Genomic DNA, 15,650 nt, shown 5'->3' on the forward strand with positions numbered 1-15,650 from the left:
ACAGGGACAGTTTCCCATTACTCCCCATCCCAGGGCACGGGCCGTGTGCAGTGATCCTCTCGCGGCTCCTCAAGGATGGGGAAGGCACGAGCCTAGTCCCCTGTCCCCCTGAATGCCAGAGCGAAAGGGCAGGCCTTGCCTACGAGGAGAGATGTCATTGTGAGCAGAGTGCCATCCTAGGCCATGCACGCTGCTGCAGGGTCGAGGCTGGGTCTGCTTATTTCGGCTTGGTAGGATGAACCCAGGATGTGAACTTGGAGCCCGGGAAAGCAAGGCCCAAGAGGCACCAGCTCTCCCGCTGCTCTTCTTCCCTGAAGCGACTAAAGCCTTGCTGAGGAAGCAGCGGCCAAGTGCTGTTCGCTCCAAGCCAAAGCCTCTGCGAAAGCACAGCATTCGCTGAGAAATCAGAGTCGGATCTGCGGGCTCTACTGCTGCTTGCCTGAGCCCGGTCTCGCGGTGGGAGAAACCCGCATACAGCGAAATCCTCTTTGCCCGGGCATCTCCTCTGGGAAAGCACAGCATTCTCTGGGAAATCAGAATCGGATGTGGGGGATGCTGCTGCTGAATACGTAAGCTACTCTCCACAGCACGTTGGAAGATACCCGCATGCAACGAAATCCTCTTTGCCCTAGCACCTCTTTGCCTAAGAGAGAAGCGTGGTTGCACATCTGAAAGGGCCTTAAGGAAAGGGACATGTCTTTCACTGCACTCCCCAGGAGCAAGTCTGGGGCAGGCCGAACAAGCCGCCCCCAGAGAAGAGAAGGTGCCATTGGCCTTGAGTTTGGGAAACGGTCGGGAAGCAGGAGAGCCTGCCGTGGCAGGAAGAGCAGGCCGGTGGCAAGACAAGTGTCACCCGCTCCCTGTGCGGAGAGACGAAGCCTCACTGCTAATGAGACATGAGGGGACGACTAGGGCAGGGGCACCTGCTCCACTCTGAGGAAGGAGTCTGGGCAGAAGGCAGGCCTGTCTTGTGCCTCTGGTCCCAAGGGGACAGCATGTCCTTGACCACCTGTCCGTAGGGCACACTTGGGCTTGCTACCAGGAGCCAAACCCGGAACTTGAGGAACAGCTCCCTCGTGAAATGGGCAGTCAGATGCCATCTTCCTCCAAGATGTGGCAGCGTTTTCGGTGGCAGGGGGTTTGCCGGGAAAGGAGTGGGGACTGTCCCCCAAAGCTCCCCATTCCAGGGAACGGACGGTGTTCAGGGATCCTGTCGCCTCTCCTCTCCTGTGGCGAAGGCACTGGCCTTGTCCGTGAGTCCGCCTGAGAGCCAGTACCAAAGGCCAAGCGTTGCCTACAACAGGAGTTGGTAGTGTGCATTGAGTGCCATCCCAGGCCACGCACGCTGCTGCAGGTTTGTGGCTGTGTCTGCTTATTTCGGCCTGGCAGCGAGACCCCAGGGCGCCAACATGAAGCCCGGAACAGCAAGGCCTAAGACGGACCAGCTCTCCGCAGCTCTTCTTCCCTGACGCGACAGAGCAAACACCGAAATCCTTGCTGAGGAAGCAGCAGCGAAGTGCGGTTCCCGCCAAGCTGAAAACCTATGCGAAAGCATAGCCATCGCTGGGAAATCAGAGTCGTTTCTGTGGGCTACTGTTGCTGCTTGCCTTAGCCTAGTATTCGAGCACGGCGGGAGGAACCCGCATAGAGCAAAAGCCTCTTTGCTAGGGCATCCCCTCTGGGAAAGCACAGCATTCTCTGGGAAATCAGAGTCGGATCTGTGGGATGCTGCTGCTGTTTTCCTGAGGAAGACTCCACAGCACGGTGTAATAAATCTGCATGGAGCGAGATCCACTTTGCCTGGGCATCCCTTCTGCCTGAGAGAGAAGCGTGGTTGCGCCTGTGGAAAGATCCTTAAAGAAAGGGACATGTCTGTCACTGCACTCCCCAGGAGCCTGTCTCGGGAAAGTGCAGCATGCTGCCCCAGGAGAAGAGAAGGAGTCGTTGGCCTTGTGGACGGAAAACGGTCGCGAAGCAGGAGCGCCGGCCCTGGCAAGAACAGCGGGCCGGTGGCAAGACAATTGTCAACCTCTGCTTGTGCAGAGAGACGAAGCTAAGGAGACACGAGGGGATGATTGGGCACGGGAGCGTGCTCTAATCTGAGGAAGGAGTCTGGACAGAAGGAAGGCCTTTCCTGTGCCTCTGGGCCCAAGGGGATAGCAGGTCCTTGGCCACCTGTCCAGAGGGCAGACGTGGGCTTGCCACCAATCTCCCGAACCTGAACTCGCAGAAACACCTCCTGGAGGAACGGGCAATCAAATGCCGTCTTCCTCCAGGATGTGGCAGCCTTTGCGGAGACAGGGGGTGTGTCGGGGAAACAGGGACAGTTTCCCATTACTCCCCATCCCAGGGCACGGGCCGTGTGCAGTGATCCTCTCGCGCCTCCTCAAGGATGGGGAAGGCACGAGCCTAGTCCCCTGTCCCCCTGAATGCCAGAGCGAAAGGGCAGGCCTTGCCTACGAGGAGAGATGTCATTGTGAGCAGAGTGCCATCCTAGGCCATGCACGCTGCTGCAGGGTCGAGGCTGGGTCTGCTTATTTCGGCTTGGTAGGATGAACGCAGGATGTGAACTTGGAGCCCGGGAAAGCAAGGCCCAAGAGGCACCAGCTCTCCCACTGCTCTTCTTCCCTGAAGCGACTAAAGCCTTGCTGAGGAAGCAGCGGCCAAGTGCTGTTCGCTCCAAGCCAAAGCCTCTGCGAAAGCACAGCATTCGCTGCGAAATCAGAGTCGGATCTGCGGGCTCTACTGCTGCTTGCCTGAGCCCGGTGTAACGGTGGGAGAAACCCGCATACAGCGAAATCCTCTTTGCCCGGGCATCTCCTCTGGGAAAGCACAGCATTCACTGGGAAATCAGAATCGGATGTGGGGGATGCTGCTGCTGAATACCTAAGCTACTCTCCACAGCACGTTGGAAGATACCCGCATGCAACGAAATCCTCTTTGCCCTAGCACCTCTTTGCCTAAGAGAGAAGCGTGGTTGCACATCTGAAAGGGCCTTAAGGAAAGGGACATGTCTTTCACTGCACTCCCCAGGAGCAAGTCTGGGGCAGGCCGAACAAGCCGCCCCCAGAGAAGAGAAGGTGCCATTGGCCTTGAGTTTGGGAAACGGTCGGGAAGCAGGAGAGCCTGCCGTGGCAGGAAGAGCAGGCCGGTGGCAAGACAAGTGTCACCCGCTCCCTGTGCGGAGAGACGAAGCCTCACTGCTAATGAGACATGAGGGGACGACTAGGGCAGGGGCACCTGCTCCACTCTGAGGAAGGAGTCTGGGCAGAAGGCAGGCCTGTCTTGTGCCTCTGGTCCCAAGGGGACAGCATGTCCTTGACCACCTGTCCGTAGGGCACACTTGGGCTTGCTACCAGGAGCCAAACCCGGAACTTGAGGAACAGCTCCCTCGTGAAATGGGCAGTCAGATGCCATCTTCCTCCAAGATGTGGCAGCGTTTTCGGTGGCAGGGGGTTTGCCGGGGACGGAGTGGGAACAGTCCCCCAAAGCTCCCCATTCCAGGGAACGGACGGTGTTCAGGGATCCTGTCGCCTCTCCTCTCCTGTGGCGAAGGCACTGGCCTTGTCCGTGAGTCCGCCTGAGAGCCAGTACCAAAGGCCAAGCGTTGCCTACAACGGGAGTTGGTAGTGTGCATTGAGTGCCATCCTAGGCCACGCACGCTGCTGCAGGTTTGTGGCTGTGTCTGCTTATTTCGGCCTGGCCGCGAGAACCCAGGGCGCCAACATGAAGCCCGGGACAGCAAGGCCTAAGACGGACCAGCTCTCCGCAGCTCTTCTTCCCTGACGCGACAGAGCAAACACCGAAATCCTTGCTGAGGAAGCAGCAGCGAAGTGCGGTTCCCGCCAAGCTGAAAACCTATGCGAAAGCATAGCCATCGCTGGGAAATCAGAGTCGTTTCTGTGGGCTGCTGTTGCTGCTTGCCTTAGCCTAGTATTCGAGCACGGCGGGAGGAACCCGCATAGAGCAAAAGCCTCTTTGCTAGGGCATCCCCTCTGGGAAAGCACAGCATTCTCTGGGAAATCAGAGTCGGATCTGTGGGATGCTGCTGCTGTTTTCCTGAGGAAGACTCCACAGCACGGTGTAATAAATCTGCATGGAGCGAGATCCACTTTGCCTGGGCATCCCTTCTGCCTGAGAGAGAAGCGTGGTTGCGCCTGTGGAAAGATCCTTAAAGAAAGGGACATGTCTGTCACTGCACTCCCCAGGAGCCTGTCTCGGGAAAGTGCAGCATGCTGCCCCAGGAGAAGAGAAGGAGTCGTTGGCCTTGTGGACGGAAAACGGTCGCGAAGCAGGAGCGCCGGCCCTGGCAAGAACAGCGGGCCGGTGGCAAGACAATTGTCAACCTCTGCTTGTGCAGAGAGACGAAGCTAAGGAGACACGAGGGGATGATTGGGCACGGGAGCGTGCTCTAATCTGAGGAAGGAGTCTGGACAGAAGGAAGGCCTTTCCTGTGCCTCTGGGCCCAAGGGGATAGCAGGTCCTTGGCCACCTGTCCAGAGGGCAGACGTGGGCTTGCCACCAATCTCCCGAACCTGAACTCGCAGAAACACCTCCTGGAGGAACGGGCAATCAAATGCCGTCTTCCTCCAGGATGTGGCAGCCTTAGCGGAGACAGGGGGTGTGTCGGGGAAACAGGGACAGTTTCCCATTACTCCCCATCCCAGGGCACGGGCCGTGTGCAGTGATCCTCTCGCGCCTCCTCAAGGATGGGGAAGGCACGAGCCTAGTCCCCTGTCCCCCTGAATGCCAGAGCGAAAGGGCAGGCCTTGCCTACGAGGAGAGATGTCATTGTGAGCAGAGTGCCATCCTAGGCCATGCACGCTGCTGCAGGGTCGAGGCTGGGTCTGCTTATTTCGGCTTGGTAGGATGAACGCAGGATGTGAACTTGGAGCCCGGGAAAGCAAGGCCCAAGAGGCACCAGCTCTCCCACTGCTCTTCTTCCCTGAAGCGACTAAAGCCTTGCTGAGGAAGCAGCGGCCAAGTGCTGTTCGCTCCAAGCCAAAGCCTCTGCGAAAGCACAGCATTCGCTGAGAAATCAGAGTCGGATCTGCGGGCTCTACTGCTGCTTGCCTGAGCCCGGTGTAACGGTGGGAGAAACCCGCATACAGCGAAATCCTCTTTGCCCGGGCATCTCCTCTGGGAAAGCACAGCATTCACTGGGAAATCAGAATCGGATGTGGGGGATGCTGCTGCTGAATACCTAAGCTACTCTCCACAGCACGTTGGAAGATACCCGCATGCAACGAAATCCTCTTTGCCCTAGCACCTCTTTGCCTAAGAGAGAAGCGTGGTTGCACATCTGAAAGGGCCTTAAGGAAAGGGACATGTCTTTCACTGCACTCCCCAGGAGCAAGTCTGGGGCAGGCCGAACAAGCCGCCCCCAGAGAAGAGAAGGTGCCATTGGCCTTGAGTTTGGGAAACGGTCGGGAAGCAGGAGAGCCTGCCGTGGCAGGAAGAGCAGGCCGGTGGGTGGCAAGACAAGTGTCACCCGCTCCCTGTGCGGAGAGACGAAGCCTCACTGCTGATGTGACATGAGGTGACGACTAGGGCAGGGGAACCTGCTCCACTCTGAGGAAGGAGTCTGGGCAGAAGGCAGGCCTGTCTTGTGCCTCTGGTCCCAAGGGGACAGCATGTCCTTGACCACCTGTCCGTAGGGCACACTTGGGCTTGCTACCAGGAGCCAAACCCGGAACTTGAGGAACAGCTCCCTCGTGAAATGGGCAGTCAGATGCCATCTTCCTCCAAGATGTGGCAGCGTTTTCGGTGGCAGGGGGTTTGCCGGGGACGGAGTGGGAACAGTCCCCCAAAGCTCCCCATTCCAGGGAACGGACGGTGTTCAGGGATCCTGTCGCCTCTCCTCTCCTGTGGCGAAGGCACTGGCCTTGTCCGTGAGTCCGCCTGAGAGCCAGTACCAAAGGCCAAGCGTTGCCTACAACGGGAGTTGGTAGTGTGCATTGAGTGCCATCCCAGGCCACGCACGCTGCTGCAGGTTTGTGGCTGTGTCTGCTTATTTCGGCCTGGCCGCGAGAACCCAGGGCGCCAACATGAAGCCCGGGACAGCAAGGCCTAAGACGGACCAGCTCTCCGCAGCTCTTCTTCCCTGACGCGACAGAGCAAACACCGAAATCCTTGCTGAGGAAGCAGCAGCGAAGTGCGGTTCCCGCCAAGCTGAAAACCTATGCGAAAGCATAGCCATCGCTGGGAAATCAGAGTCGTTTCTGTGGGCTGCTGTTGCTGCTTGCCTTAGCCTAGTATTCGAGCACGGCGGGAGGAACCCGCATAGAGCAAAAGCCTCTTTGCTAGGGCATCCCCTCTGGGAAAGCACAGCATTCTCTGGGAAATCAGAGTCGGATCTGTGGGATGCTGCTGCTGTTTTCCTGAGGAAGACTCCACAGCACGGTGTAATAAATCTGCATGGAGCGAGATCCACTTTGCCTGGGCATCCCTTCTGCCTGAGAGAGAAGCGTGGTTGCGCCTGTGGAAAGATCCTTAAAGAAAGGGACATGTCTGTCACTGCACTCCCCAGGAGCCTGTCTCGGGAAAGTGCAGCATGCTGCCCCAGGAGAAGAGAAGGAGTCGTTGGCCTTGTGGACGGAAAACGGTCGCGAAGCAGGAGCGCCGGCCCTGGCAAGAACAGCGGGCCGGTGGCAAGACAATTGTCACCCTCTGCTTGTGCAGAGAGACGAAGCTAAGGAGACACGGGCGGATGATTGGGCACGGGAGCGTGCTCTAATCTGAGGAAGGAGTCTGGACAGAAGGAAGGCCTTTCCTGTGCCTCTGGGCCCAAGGGGATAGCAGGTCCTTGGCCACCTGTCCAGAGGGCAGACGTGGGCTTGCCACCAATCTCCCGAACCTGAACTCGCAGAAACACCTCCTGGAGGAACGGGCAATCAAATGCCGTCTTCCTCCAGGATGTGGCAGCCTTTGCGGAGACAGGGGGTGTGTCGGGGAAACAGGGACAGTTTCCCATTACTCCCCATCCCAGGGCACGGGCCGTGTGCAGTGATCCTCTCGCGCCTCCTCAAGGATGGGGAAGGCACGAGCCTAGTCCCCTGTCCCCCTGAATGCCAGAGCGAAAGGGCAGGCCTTGCCTACGAGGAGAGATGTCATTGTGAGCAGAGTGCCATCCTAGGCCATGCACGCTGCTGCAGGGTCGAGGCTGGGTCTGCTTATTTCGGCTTGGTAGGATGAACCCAGGATGTGAACTTGGAGCCCGGGAAAGCAAGGCCCAAGAGGCACCAGCTCTCCCGCTGCTCTTCTTCCCTGAAGCGACTAAAGCCTTGCTGAGGAAGCAGCGGCCAAGTGCTGTTCGCTCCAAGCCAAAGCCTCTGCGAAAGCACAGCATTCGCTGAGAAAACAGAGTCGGATCTGCGGGCTCTACTGCTGCTTGCCTGAGCCCGGTCTCGCGGTGGGAGAAACCCGCATACAGCGAAATCCTCTTTGCCCGGGCATCTCCTCTGGGAAAGCACAGCATTCACTGGGAAATCAGAATCGGATGTGGGGGATGCTGCTGCTGAATACCTAAGCTACTCTCCACAGCACGTTGGAAGATACCCGCATGCAACGAAATCCTCTTTGCCCTAGCACCTCTTTGCCTAAGAGAGAAGCGTGGTTGCACATCTGAAAGGGCCTTAAGGAAAGGGACATGTCTTTCACTGCACTCCCCAGGAGCAAGTCTGGGGCAGGCCGAACAAGCCGCCCCCAGAGAAGAGAAGGTGCCATTGGCCTTGAGTTTGGGAAACGGTCGGGAAGCAGGAGAGCCTGCCGTGGCAGGAAGAGCAGGCCGGTGGCAAGACAAGTGTCACCCGCTCCCTGTGCGGAGAGACGAAGCCTCACTGCTAATGAGACATGAGGGGACGACTAGGGCAGGGGCACCTGCTCCACTCTGAGGAAGGAGTCTGGGCAGAAGGCAGGCCTGTCTTGTGCCTCTGGTCCCAAGGGGACAGCATGTCCTTGACCACCTGTCCGTAGGGCACACTTGGGCTTGCTACCAGGAGCCAAACCCGGAACTTGAGGAACAGCTCCCTCGTGAAATGGGCAGTCAGATGCCATCTTCCTCCAAGATGTGGCAGCGTTTTCGGTGGCAGGGGGTTTGCCGGGAAAGGAGTGGGGACAGTCCCCCAAAGCTCCCCATTCCAGGGAACGGACGGTGTTCAGGGATCCTGTCGCCTCTCCTCTCCTGTGGCGAAGGCACTGGCCTTGTCCGTGAGTCCGCCTGAGAGCCAGTACCAAAGGCCAAGCGTTGCCTACAACAGGAGTTGGTAGTGTGCATTGAGTGCCATCCCAGGCCACGCACGCTGCTGCAGGTTTGTGGCTGTGTCTGCTTATTTCGGCCTGGCAGCGAGACCCCAGGGCGCCAACATGAAGCCCGGAACAGCAAGGCCTAAGACGGACCAGCTCTCCGCAGCTCTTCTTCCCTGACGCGACAGAGCAAACACCGAAATCCTTGCTGAGGAAGCAGCAGCGAAGTGCGGTTCCCGCCAAGCTGAAAACCTATGCGAAAGCATAGCCATCGCTGGGAAATCAGAGTCGTTTCTGTGGGCTGCTGTTGCTGCTTGCCTTAGCCTAGTATTCGAGCACGGCGGGAGGAACCCGCATAGAGCAAAAGCCTCTTTGCTAGGGCATCCCCTCTGGGAAAGCACAGCATTCTCTGGGAAATCAGAGTCGGATCTGTGGGATGCTGCTGCTGTTTTCCTGAGGAAGACTCCACAGCACGGTGTAATAAATCTGCATGGAGCGAGATCCACTTTGCCTGGGCATCCCTTCTGCCTGAGAGAGAAGCGTGGTTGCGCCTGTGGAAAGATCCTTAAAGAAAGGGACATGTCTGTCACTGCACTCCCCAGGAGCCTGTCTCGGGAAAGTGCAGCATGCTGCCCCAGGAGAAGAGAAGGAGTCGTTGGCCTTGTGGACGGAAAACGGTCGCGAAGCAGGAGCGCCGGCCCTGGCAAGAACAGCGGGCCGGTGGCAAGACAATTGTCAACCTCTGCTTGTGCAGAGAGACAAAGCTAAGGAGACACGAGGGGATGATTGGGCACGGGAGCGTGCTCTAATCTGAGGAAGGAGTCTGGACAGAAGGAAGGCCTTTCCTGTGCCTCTGGGCCCAAGGGGATAGCAGGTCCTTGGCCACCTGTCCAGAGGGCAGACGTGGGCTTGCCACCAATCTCCCGAACCTGAACTCGCAGAAACACCTCCTGGAGGAACGGGCAATCAAATGCCGTCTTCCTCCAGGATGTGGCAGCCTTTGCGGAGACAGGGGGTGTGTCGGGGAAACAGGGACAGTTTCCCATTACTCCCCATCCCAGGGCACGGGCCGTGTGCAGTGATCCTCTCGCGCCTCCTCAAGGATGGGGAAGGCACGAGCCTAGTCCCCTGTCCCCCTGAATGCCAGAGCGAAAGGGCAGGCCTTGCCTACGAGGAGAGATGTCATTGTGAGCAGAGTGCCATCCTAGGCCATGCACGCTGCTGCAGGGTCGAGGCTGGGTCTGCTTATTTCGGCTTGGTAGGATGAACGCAGGATGTGAACTTGGAGCCCGGGAAAGCAAGGCCCAAGAGGCACCAGCTCTCCCACTGCTCTTCTTCCCTGAAGCGACTAAAGCCTTGCTGAGGAAGCAGCGGCCAAGTGCTGTTCGCTCCAAGCCAAAGCCTCTGCGAAAGCACAGCATTCGCTGAGAAATCAGAGTCGGATCTGCGGGCTCTACTGCTGCTTGCCTGAGCCCGGTGTAACGGTGGGAGAAACCCGCATACAGCGAAATCCTCTTTGCCCGGGCATCTCCTCTGGGAAAGCACAGCATTCACTGGGAAATCAGAATCGGATGTGGGGGATGCTGCTGCTGAATACCTAAGCTACTCTCCACAGCACGTTGGAAGATACCCGCATGCAACGAAATCCTCTTTGCCCTAGCACCTCTTTGCCTAAGAGAGAAGCGTGGTTGCACATCTGAAAGGGCCTTAAGGAAAGGGACATGTCTTTCACTGCACTCCCCAGGAGCAAGTCTGGGGCAGGCCGAACAAGCCGCCCCCAGAGAAGAGAAGGTGCCATTGGCCTTGAGTTTGGGAAACGGTCGGGAAGCAGGAGAGCCTGCCGTGGCAGGAAGAGCAGGCCGGAGGCAAGACAAGTGTCACCCGCTCCCTGTGCGGAGACACGAAGCCTCACTGCTAATGAGACATGAGGTGACGACTAGGGCAGGGGCACCTGCTCCACTCTGAGGAAGGAGTCTGGGCAGAAGGCAGGCCTGTCTTGTGCCTCTGGTCCCAAGGGGACAGCATGTCCTTGACCACCTGTCCGTAGGGCACACTTGGGCTTGCTACCAGGAGCCAAACCCGGAACTTGAGGAACAGCTCCCTCGTGAAATGGGCAGTCAGATGCCATCTTCCTCCAAGATGTGGCAGCGTTTTCGGTGGCAGGGGGTTTGCCGGGGACGGAGTGGGAACAGTCCCCCAAAGCTCCCCATTCCAGGGAACGGACGGTGTTCAGGGATCCTGTCGCCTCTCCTCTCCTGTGGCGAAGGCACTGGCCTTGTCCGTGAGTCCGCCTGAGAGCCAGTACCAAAGGCCAAGCGTTGCCTACAACGGGAGTTGGTAGTGTGCATTGAGTGCCATCCCAGGCCACGCACGCTGCTGCAGGTTTGTGGCTGTGTCTGCTTATTTCGGCCTGGCCGCGAGAACCCAGGGCGCCAACATGAAGCCCGGGACAGCAAGGCCTAAGACGGACCAGCTCTCCGCAGCTCTTCTTCCCTGACGCGACAGAGCAAACACCGAAATCCTTGCTGAGGAAGCAGCAGCGAAGTGCGGTTCCCGCCAAGCTGAAAACCTATGCGAAAGCATAGCCATCGCTGGGAAATCAGAGTCGTTTCTGTGGGCTGCTGTTGCTGCTTGCCTTAGCCTAGTATTCGAGCACGGCGGGAGGAACCCGCATAGAGCAAAAGCCTCTTTGCTAGGGCATCCCCTCTGGGAAAGCACAGCATTCTCTGGGAAATCAGAGTCGGATCTGTGGGATGCTGCTGCTGTTTTCCTGAGGAAGACTCCACAGCACGGTGTAATAAATCTGCATGGAGCGAGATCCACTTTGCCTGGGCATCCCTTCTGCCTGAGAGAGAAGCGTGGTTGCGCCTGTGGAAAGATCCTTAAAGAAAGGGACATGTCTGTCACTGCACTCCCCAGGAGCCTGTCTCGGGAAAGTGCAGCATGCTGCCCCAGGAGAAGAGAAGGAGTCGTTGGCCTTGTGGACGGAAAACGGTCGCGAAGCAGGAGCGCCGGCCCTGGCAAGAACAGCGGGCCGGTGGCAAGACAATTGTCACCCTCTGCTTGTGCAGAGAGACGAAGCTAAGGAGACACGGGCGGATGATTGGGCACGGGAGCGTGCTCTAATCTGAGGAAGGAGTCTGGACAGAAGGAAGGCCTTTCCTGTGCCTCTGGGCCCAAGGGGATAGCAGGTCCTTGGCCACCTGTCCAGAGGGCAGACGTGGGCTTGCCACCAATCTCCCGAACCTGAACTCGCAGAAACACCTCCTGGAGGAACGGGCAATCAAATGCCGTCTTCCTCCAGGATGTGGCAGCCTTTGCGGAGACAGGGGGTGTGTCGGGGAAACAGGGACAGTTTCCCATTACTCCCCATCCCAGGGCACGGGCCGTGTGCAGTGATCCTCTCGCGCCTCCTCAAGGATGGGGAAGGCACGAGCCTAGTCCCCTGTCCCCCTGAATGCCAGAGCGAAAGGGCAGGCCTTGCCTACGAGGAGAGATGTCATTGTGAGCAGAGTGCCATCCTAGGCCATGCACGCTGCTGCAGGGTCGAGGCTGGGTCTGCTTATTTCGGCTTGGTAGGATGAACCCAGGATGTGAACTTGGAGCCCGGGAAAGCAAGGCCCAAGAGGCACCAGCTCTCCCGCTGCTCTTCTTCCCTGAAGCGACTAAAGCCTTGCTGAGGAAGCAGCGGCCAAGTGCTGTTCGCTCCAAGCCAAAGCCTCTGCGAAAGCACAGCATTCGCTGAGAAAACAGAGTCGGATCTGCGGGCTCTACTGCTGCTTGCCTGAGCCCGGTCTCGCGGTGGGAGAAACCCGCATACAGCGAAATCCTCTTTGCCCGGGCATCTCCTCTGGGAAAGCACAGCATTCACTGGGAAATCAGAATCGGATGTGGGGGATGCTGCTGCTGAATACCTAAGCTACTCTCCACAGCACGTTGGAAGATACCCGCATGCAACGAAATCCTCTTTGCCCTAGCACCTCTTTGCCTAAGAGAGAAGCGTGGTTGCACATCTGAAAGGGCCTTAAGGAAAGGGACATGTCTTTCACTGCACTCCCCAGGAGCAAGTCTGGGGCAGGCCGAACAAGCCGCCCCCAGAGAAGAGAAGGTGCCATTGGCCTTGAGTTTGGGAAACGGTCGGGAAGCAGGAGAGCCTGCCGTGGCAGGAAGAGCAGGCCGGTGGCAAGACAAGTGTCACCCGCTCCCTGTGCGGAGAGACGAAGCCTCACTGCTAATGAGACATGAGGGGACGACTAGGGCAGGGGCACCTGCTCCACTCTGAGGAAGGAGTCTGGGCAGAAGGCAGGCCTGTCTTGTGCCTCTGGTCCCAAGGGGACAGCATGTCCTTGACCACCTGTCCGTAGGGCACACTTGGGCTTGCTACCAGGAGCCAAACCCGGAACTTGAGGAACAGCTCCCTCGTGAAATGGGCAGTCAGATGCCATCTTCCTCCAAGATGTGGCAGCGTTTTCGGTGGCAGGGGGTTTGCCGGGAAAGGAGTGGGGACAGTCCCCCAAAGCTCCCCATTCCAGGGAACGGACGGTGTTCAGGGATCCTGTCGCCTCTCCTCTCCTGTGGCGAAGGCACTGGCCTTGTCCGTGAGTCCGCCTGAGAGCCAGTACCAAAGGCCAAGCGTTGCCTACAACAGGAGTTGGTAGTGTGCATTGAGTGCCATCCCAGGCCACGCACGCTGCTGCAGGTTTGTGGCTGTGTCTGCTTATTTCGGCCTGGCCGCGAGAACCCAGGGCGCCAACATGAAGCCCGGGACAGCAAGGCCTAAGACGGACCAGCTCTCCGCAGCTCTTCTTCCCTGACGCGACAGAGCAAACACCGAAATCCTTGCTGAGGAAGCAGCAGCGAAGTGCGGTTCCCGCCAAGCTGAAAACCTATGCGAAAGCATAGCCATCGCTGGGAAATCAGAGTCGTTTCTGTGGGCTGCTGTTGCTGCTTGCCTTAGCCTAGTATTCGAGCACGGCGGGAGGAACCCGCATAGAGCAAAAGCCTCTTTGCTAGGGCATCCCCTCTGGGAAAGCACAGCATTCTCTGGGAAATCAGAGTCGGATCTGTGGGATGCTGCTGCTGTTTTCCTGAGGAAGACTCCACAGCACGGTGTAATAAATCTGCATGGAGCGAGATCCACTTTGCCTGGGCATCCCTTCTGCCTGAGAGAGAAGCGTGGTTGCGCCTGTGGAAAGATCCTTAAAGAAAGGGACATGTCTGTCACTGCACTCCCCAGGAGCCTGTCTCGGGAAAGTGCAGCATGCTGCCCCAGGAGAAGAGAAGGAGTCGTTGGCCTTGTGGACGGAAAACGGTCGCGAAGCAGGAGCGCCGGCCCTGGCAAGAACAGCGGGCCGGTGGCAAGACATTTGTCACCCTCTGCTTGTGCAGAGAGACGAAGCTAAGGAGACACGGGCGGATGATTGGGCACGGGAGCGTGCTCTAATCTGAGGAAGGAGTCTGGACAGAAGGAAGGCCTTTCCTGTGCCTCTGGGCCCAAGGGGATAGCAGGTCCTTGGCCACCTGTCCAGAGGGCAGACGTGGGCTTGCCACCAATCTCCCGAACCTGAACTCGCAGAAACACCTCCTGGAGGAACGGGCAATCAAATGCCGTCTTCCTCCAGGATGTGGCAGCCTTTGCGGAGGCAGGGGGTGTGTCGGGGAAACAGGGACAGTTTCCCATTACTCCCCATCCCAGGGCACGGGCCGTGTGCAGTGATCCTCTCGCGCCTCCTCAAGGATGGGGAAGGCACGAGCCTAGTCCCCTGTCCCCCTGAATGCCAGAGCGAAAGGGCAGGCCTTGCCTACGAGGAGAGATGTCATTGTGAGCAGAGTGCCATCCTAGGCCATGCACGCTGCTGCAGGGTCGAGGCTGGGTCTGCTTATTTCGGCTTGGTAGGATGAACCCAGGATGTGAACTTGGAGCCCGGGAAAGCAAGGCCCAAGAGGCACCAGCTCTCCCGCTGCTCTTCTTCCCTGAAGCGACTAAAGCCTTGCTGAGGAAGCAGCGGCCAAGTGCTGTTCGCTCCAAGCCAAAGCCTCTGCGAAAGCACAGCATTCGCTGAGAAAACAGAGTCGGATCTGCGGGCTCTACTGCTGCTTGCCTGAGCCCGGTCTCGCGGTGGGAGAAACCCGCATACAGCGAAATCCTCTTTGCCCGGGCATCTCCTCTGGGAAAGCACAGCATTCACTGGGAAATCAGAATCGGATGTGGGGGATGCTGCTGCTGAATACCTAAGCTACTCTCCACAGCACGTTGGAAGATACCCGCATGCAACGAAATCCTCTTTGCCCTAGCACCTCTTTGCCTAAGAGAGAAGCGTGGTTGCACATCTGAAAGGGCCTTAAGGAAAGGGACATGTCTTTCACTGCACTCCCCAGGAGCAAGTCTGGGGCAGGCCGAACAAGCCGCCCCCAGAGAAGAGAAGGTGCCATTGGCCTTGAGTTTGGGAAACGGTCGGGAAGCAGGAGAGCCTGCCGTGGCAGGAAGAGCAGGCCGGTGGCAAGACAAGTGTCACCCGCTCCCTGTGCGGAGAGACGAAGCCTCACTGCTAATGAGACATGAGGGGACGACTAGGGCAGGGGCACCTGCTCCACTCTGAGGAAGGAGTCTGGGCAGAAGGCAGGCCTGTCTTGTGCCTCTGGTCCCAAGGGGACAGCATGTCCTTGACCACCTGTCCGTAGGGCACACTTGGGCTTGCTACCAGGAGCCAAACCCGGAACTTGAGGAACAGCTCCCTCGTGAAATGGGCAGTCAGATGCCATCTTCCTCCAAGATGTGGCAGCGTTTTCGGTGGCAGGGGGTTTGCCGGGAAAGGAGTGGGGACAGTCCCCCAAAGCTCCCCATTCCAGGGAACGGACGGTGTTCAGGGATCCTGTCGCCTCTCCTCTCCTGTGGCGAAGGCACTGGCCTTGTCCGTGAGTCCGCCTGAGAGCCAGTACCAAAGGCCAAGCGTTGCCTACAACAGGAGTTGGTAGTGTGCATTGAGTGCCATCCCAGGCCACGCACGCTGCTGCAGGTTTGTGGCTGTGTCTGCTTATTTCGGCCTGGCAGCGAGAACCCAGGGCGCCAACATGAAGCCCGGAACAGCAAGGCCTAAGACGGACCAGCTCTCCGCAGCTCTTCTTCCCTGACGCGACAGAGCAAACACCGAAATCCTTGCTGAGGAAGCAGCAGCGAAGTGCGGTTCCCGCCAAGCTGAAAACCTATGCGAAAGCATAGCCATCGCTGGGAAATCAGAGTCGTTTCTGTGGGCTGCTGTTGCTGCTTGCCTTAGCCTAGTATTCGAGCACGGCGGGAGGAACCCGCATAGAGCAAAAGCCTCTTTGCTAGGGCATCCCCTCTGGGAAAGCACAGCATTCTCTGGGAAATCAGAGTCGGATCTGTGGGATGCTGCTGCTGTTTTCCT

Source organism: Mustela lutreola, chromosome 11 (genome assembly GCF_030435805.1).
Source record: "Mustela lutreola isolate mMusLut2 chromosome 11, mMusLut2.pri, whole genome shotgun sequence".
NCBI lineage: Eukaryota > Metazoa > Chordata > Mammalia > Carnivora > Mustelidae > Mustela > Mustela lutreola.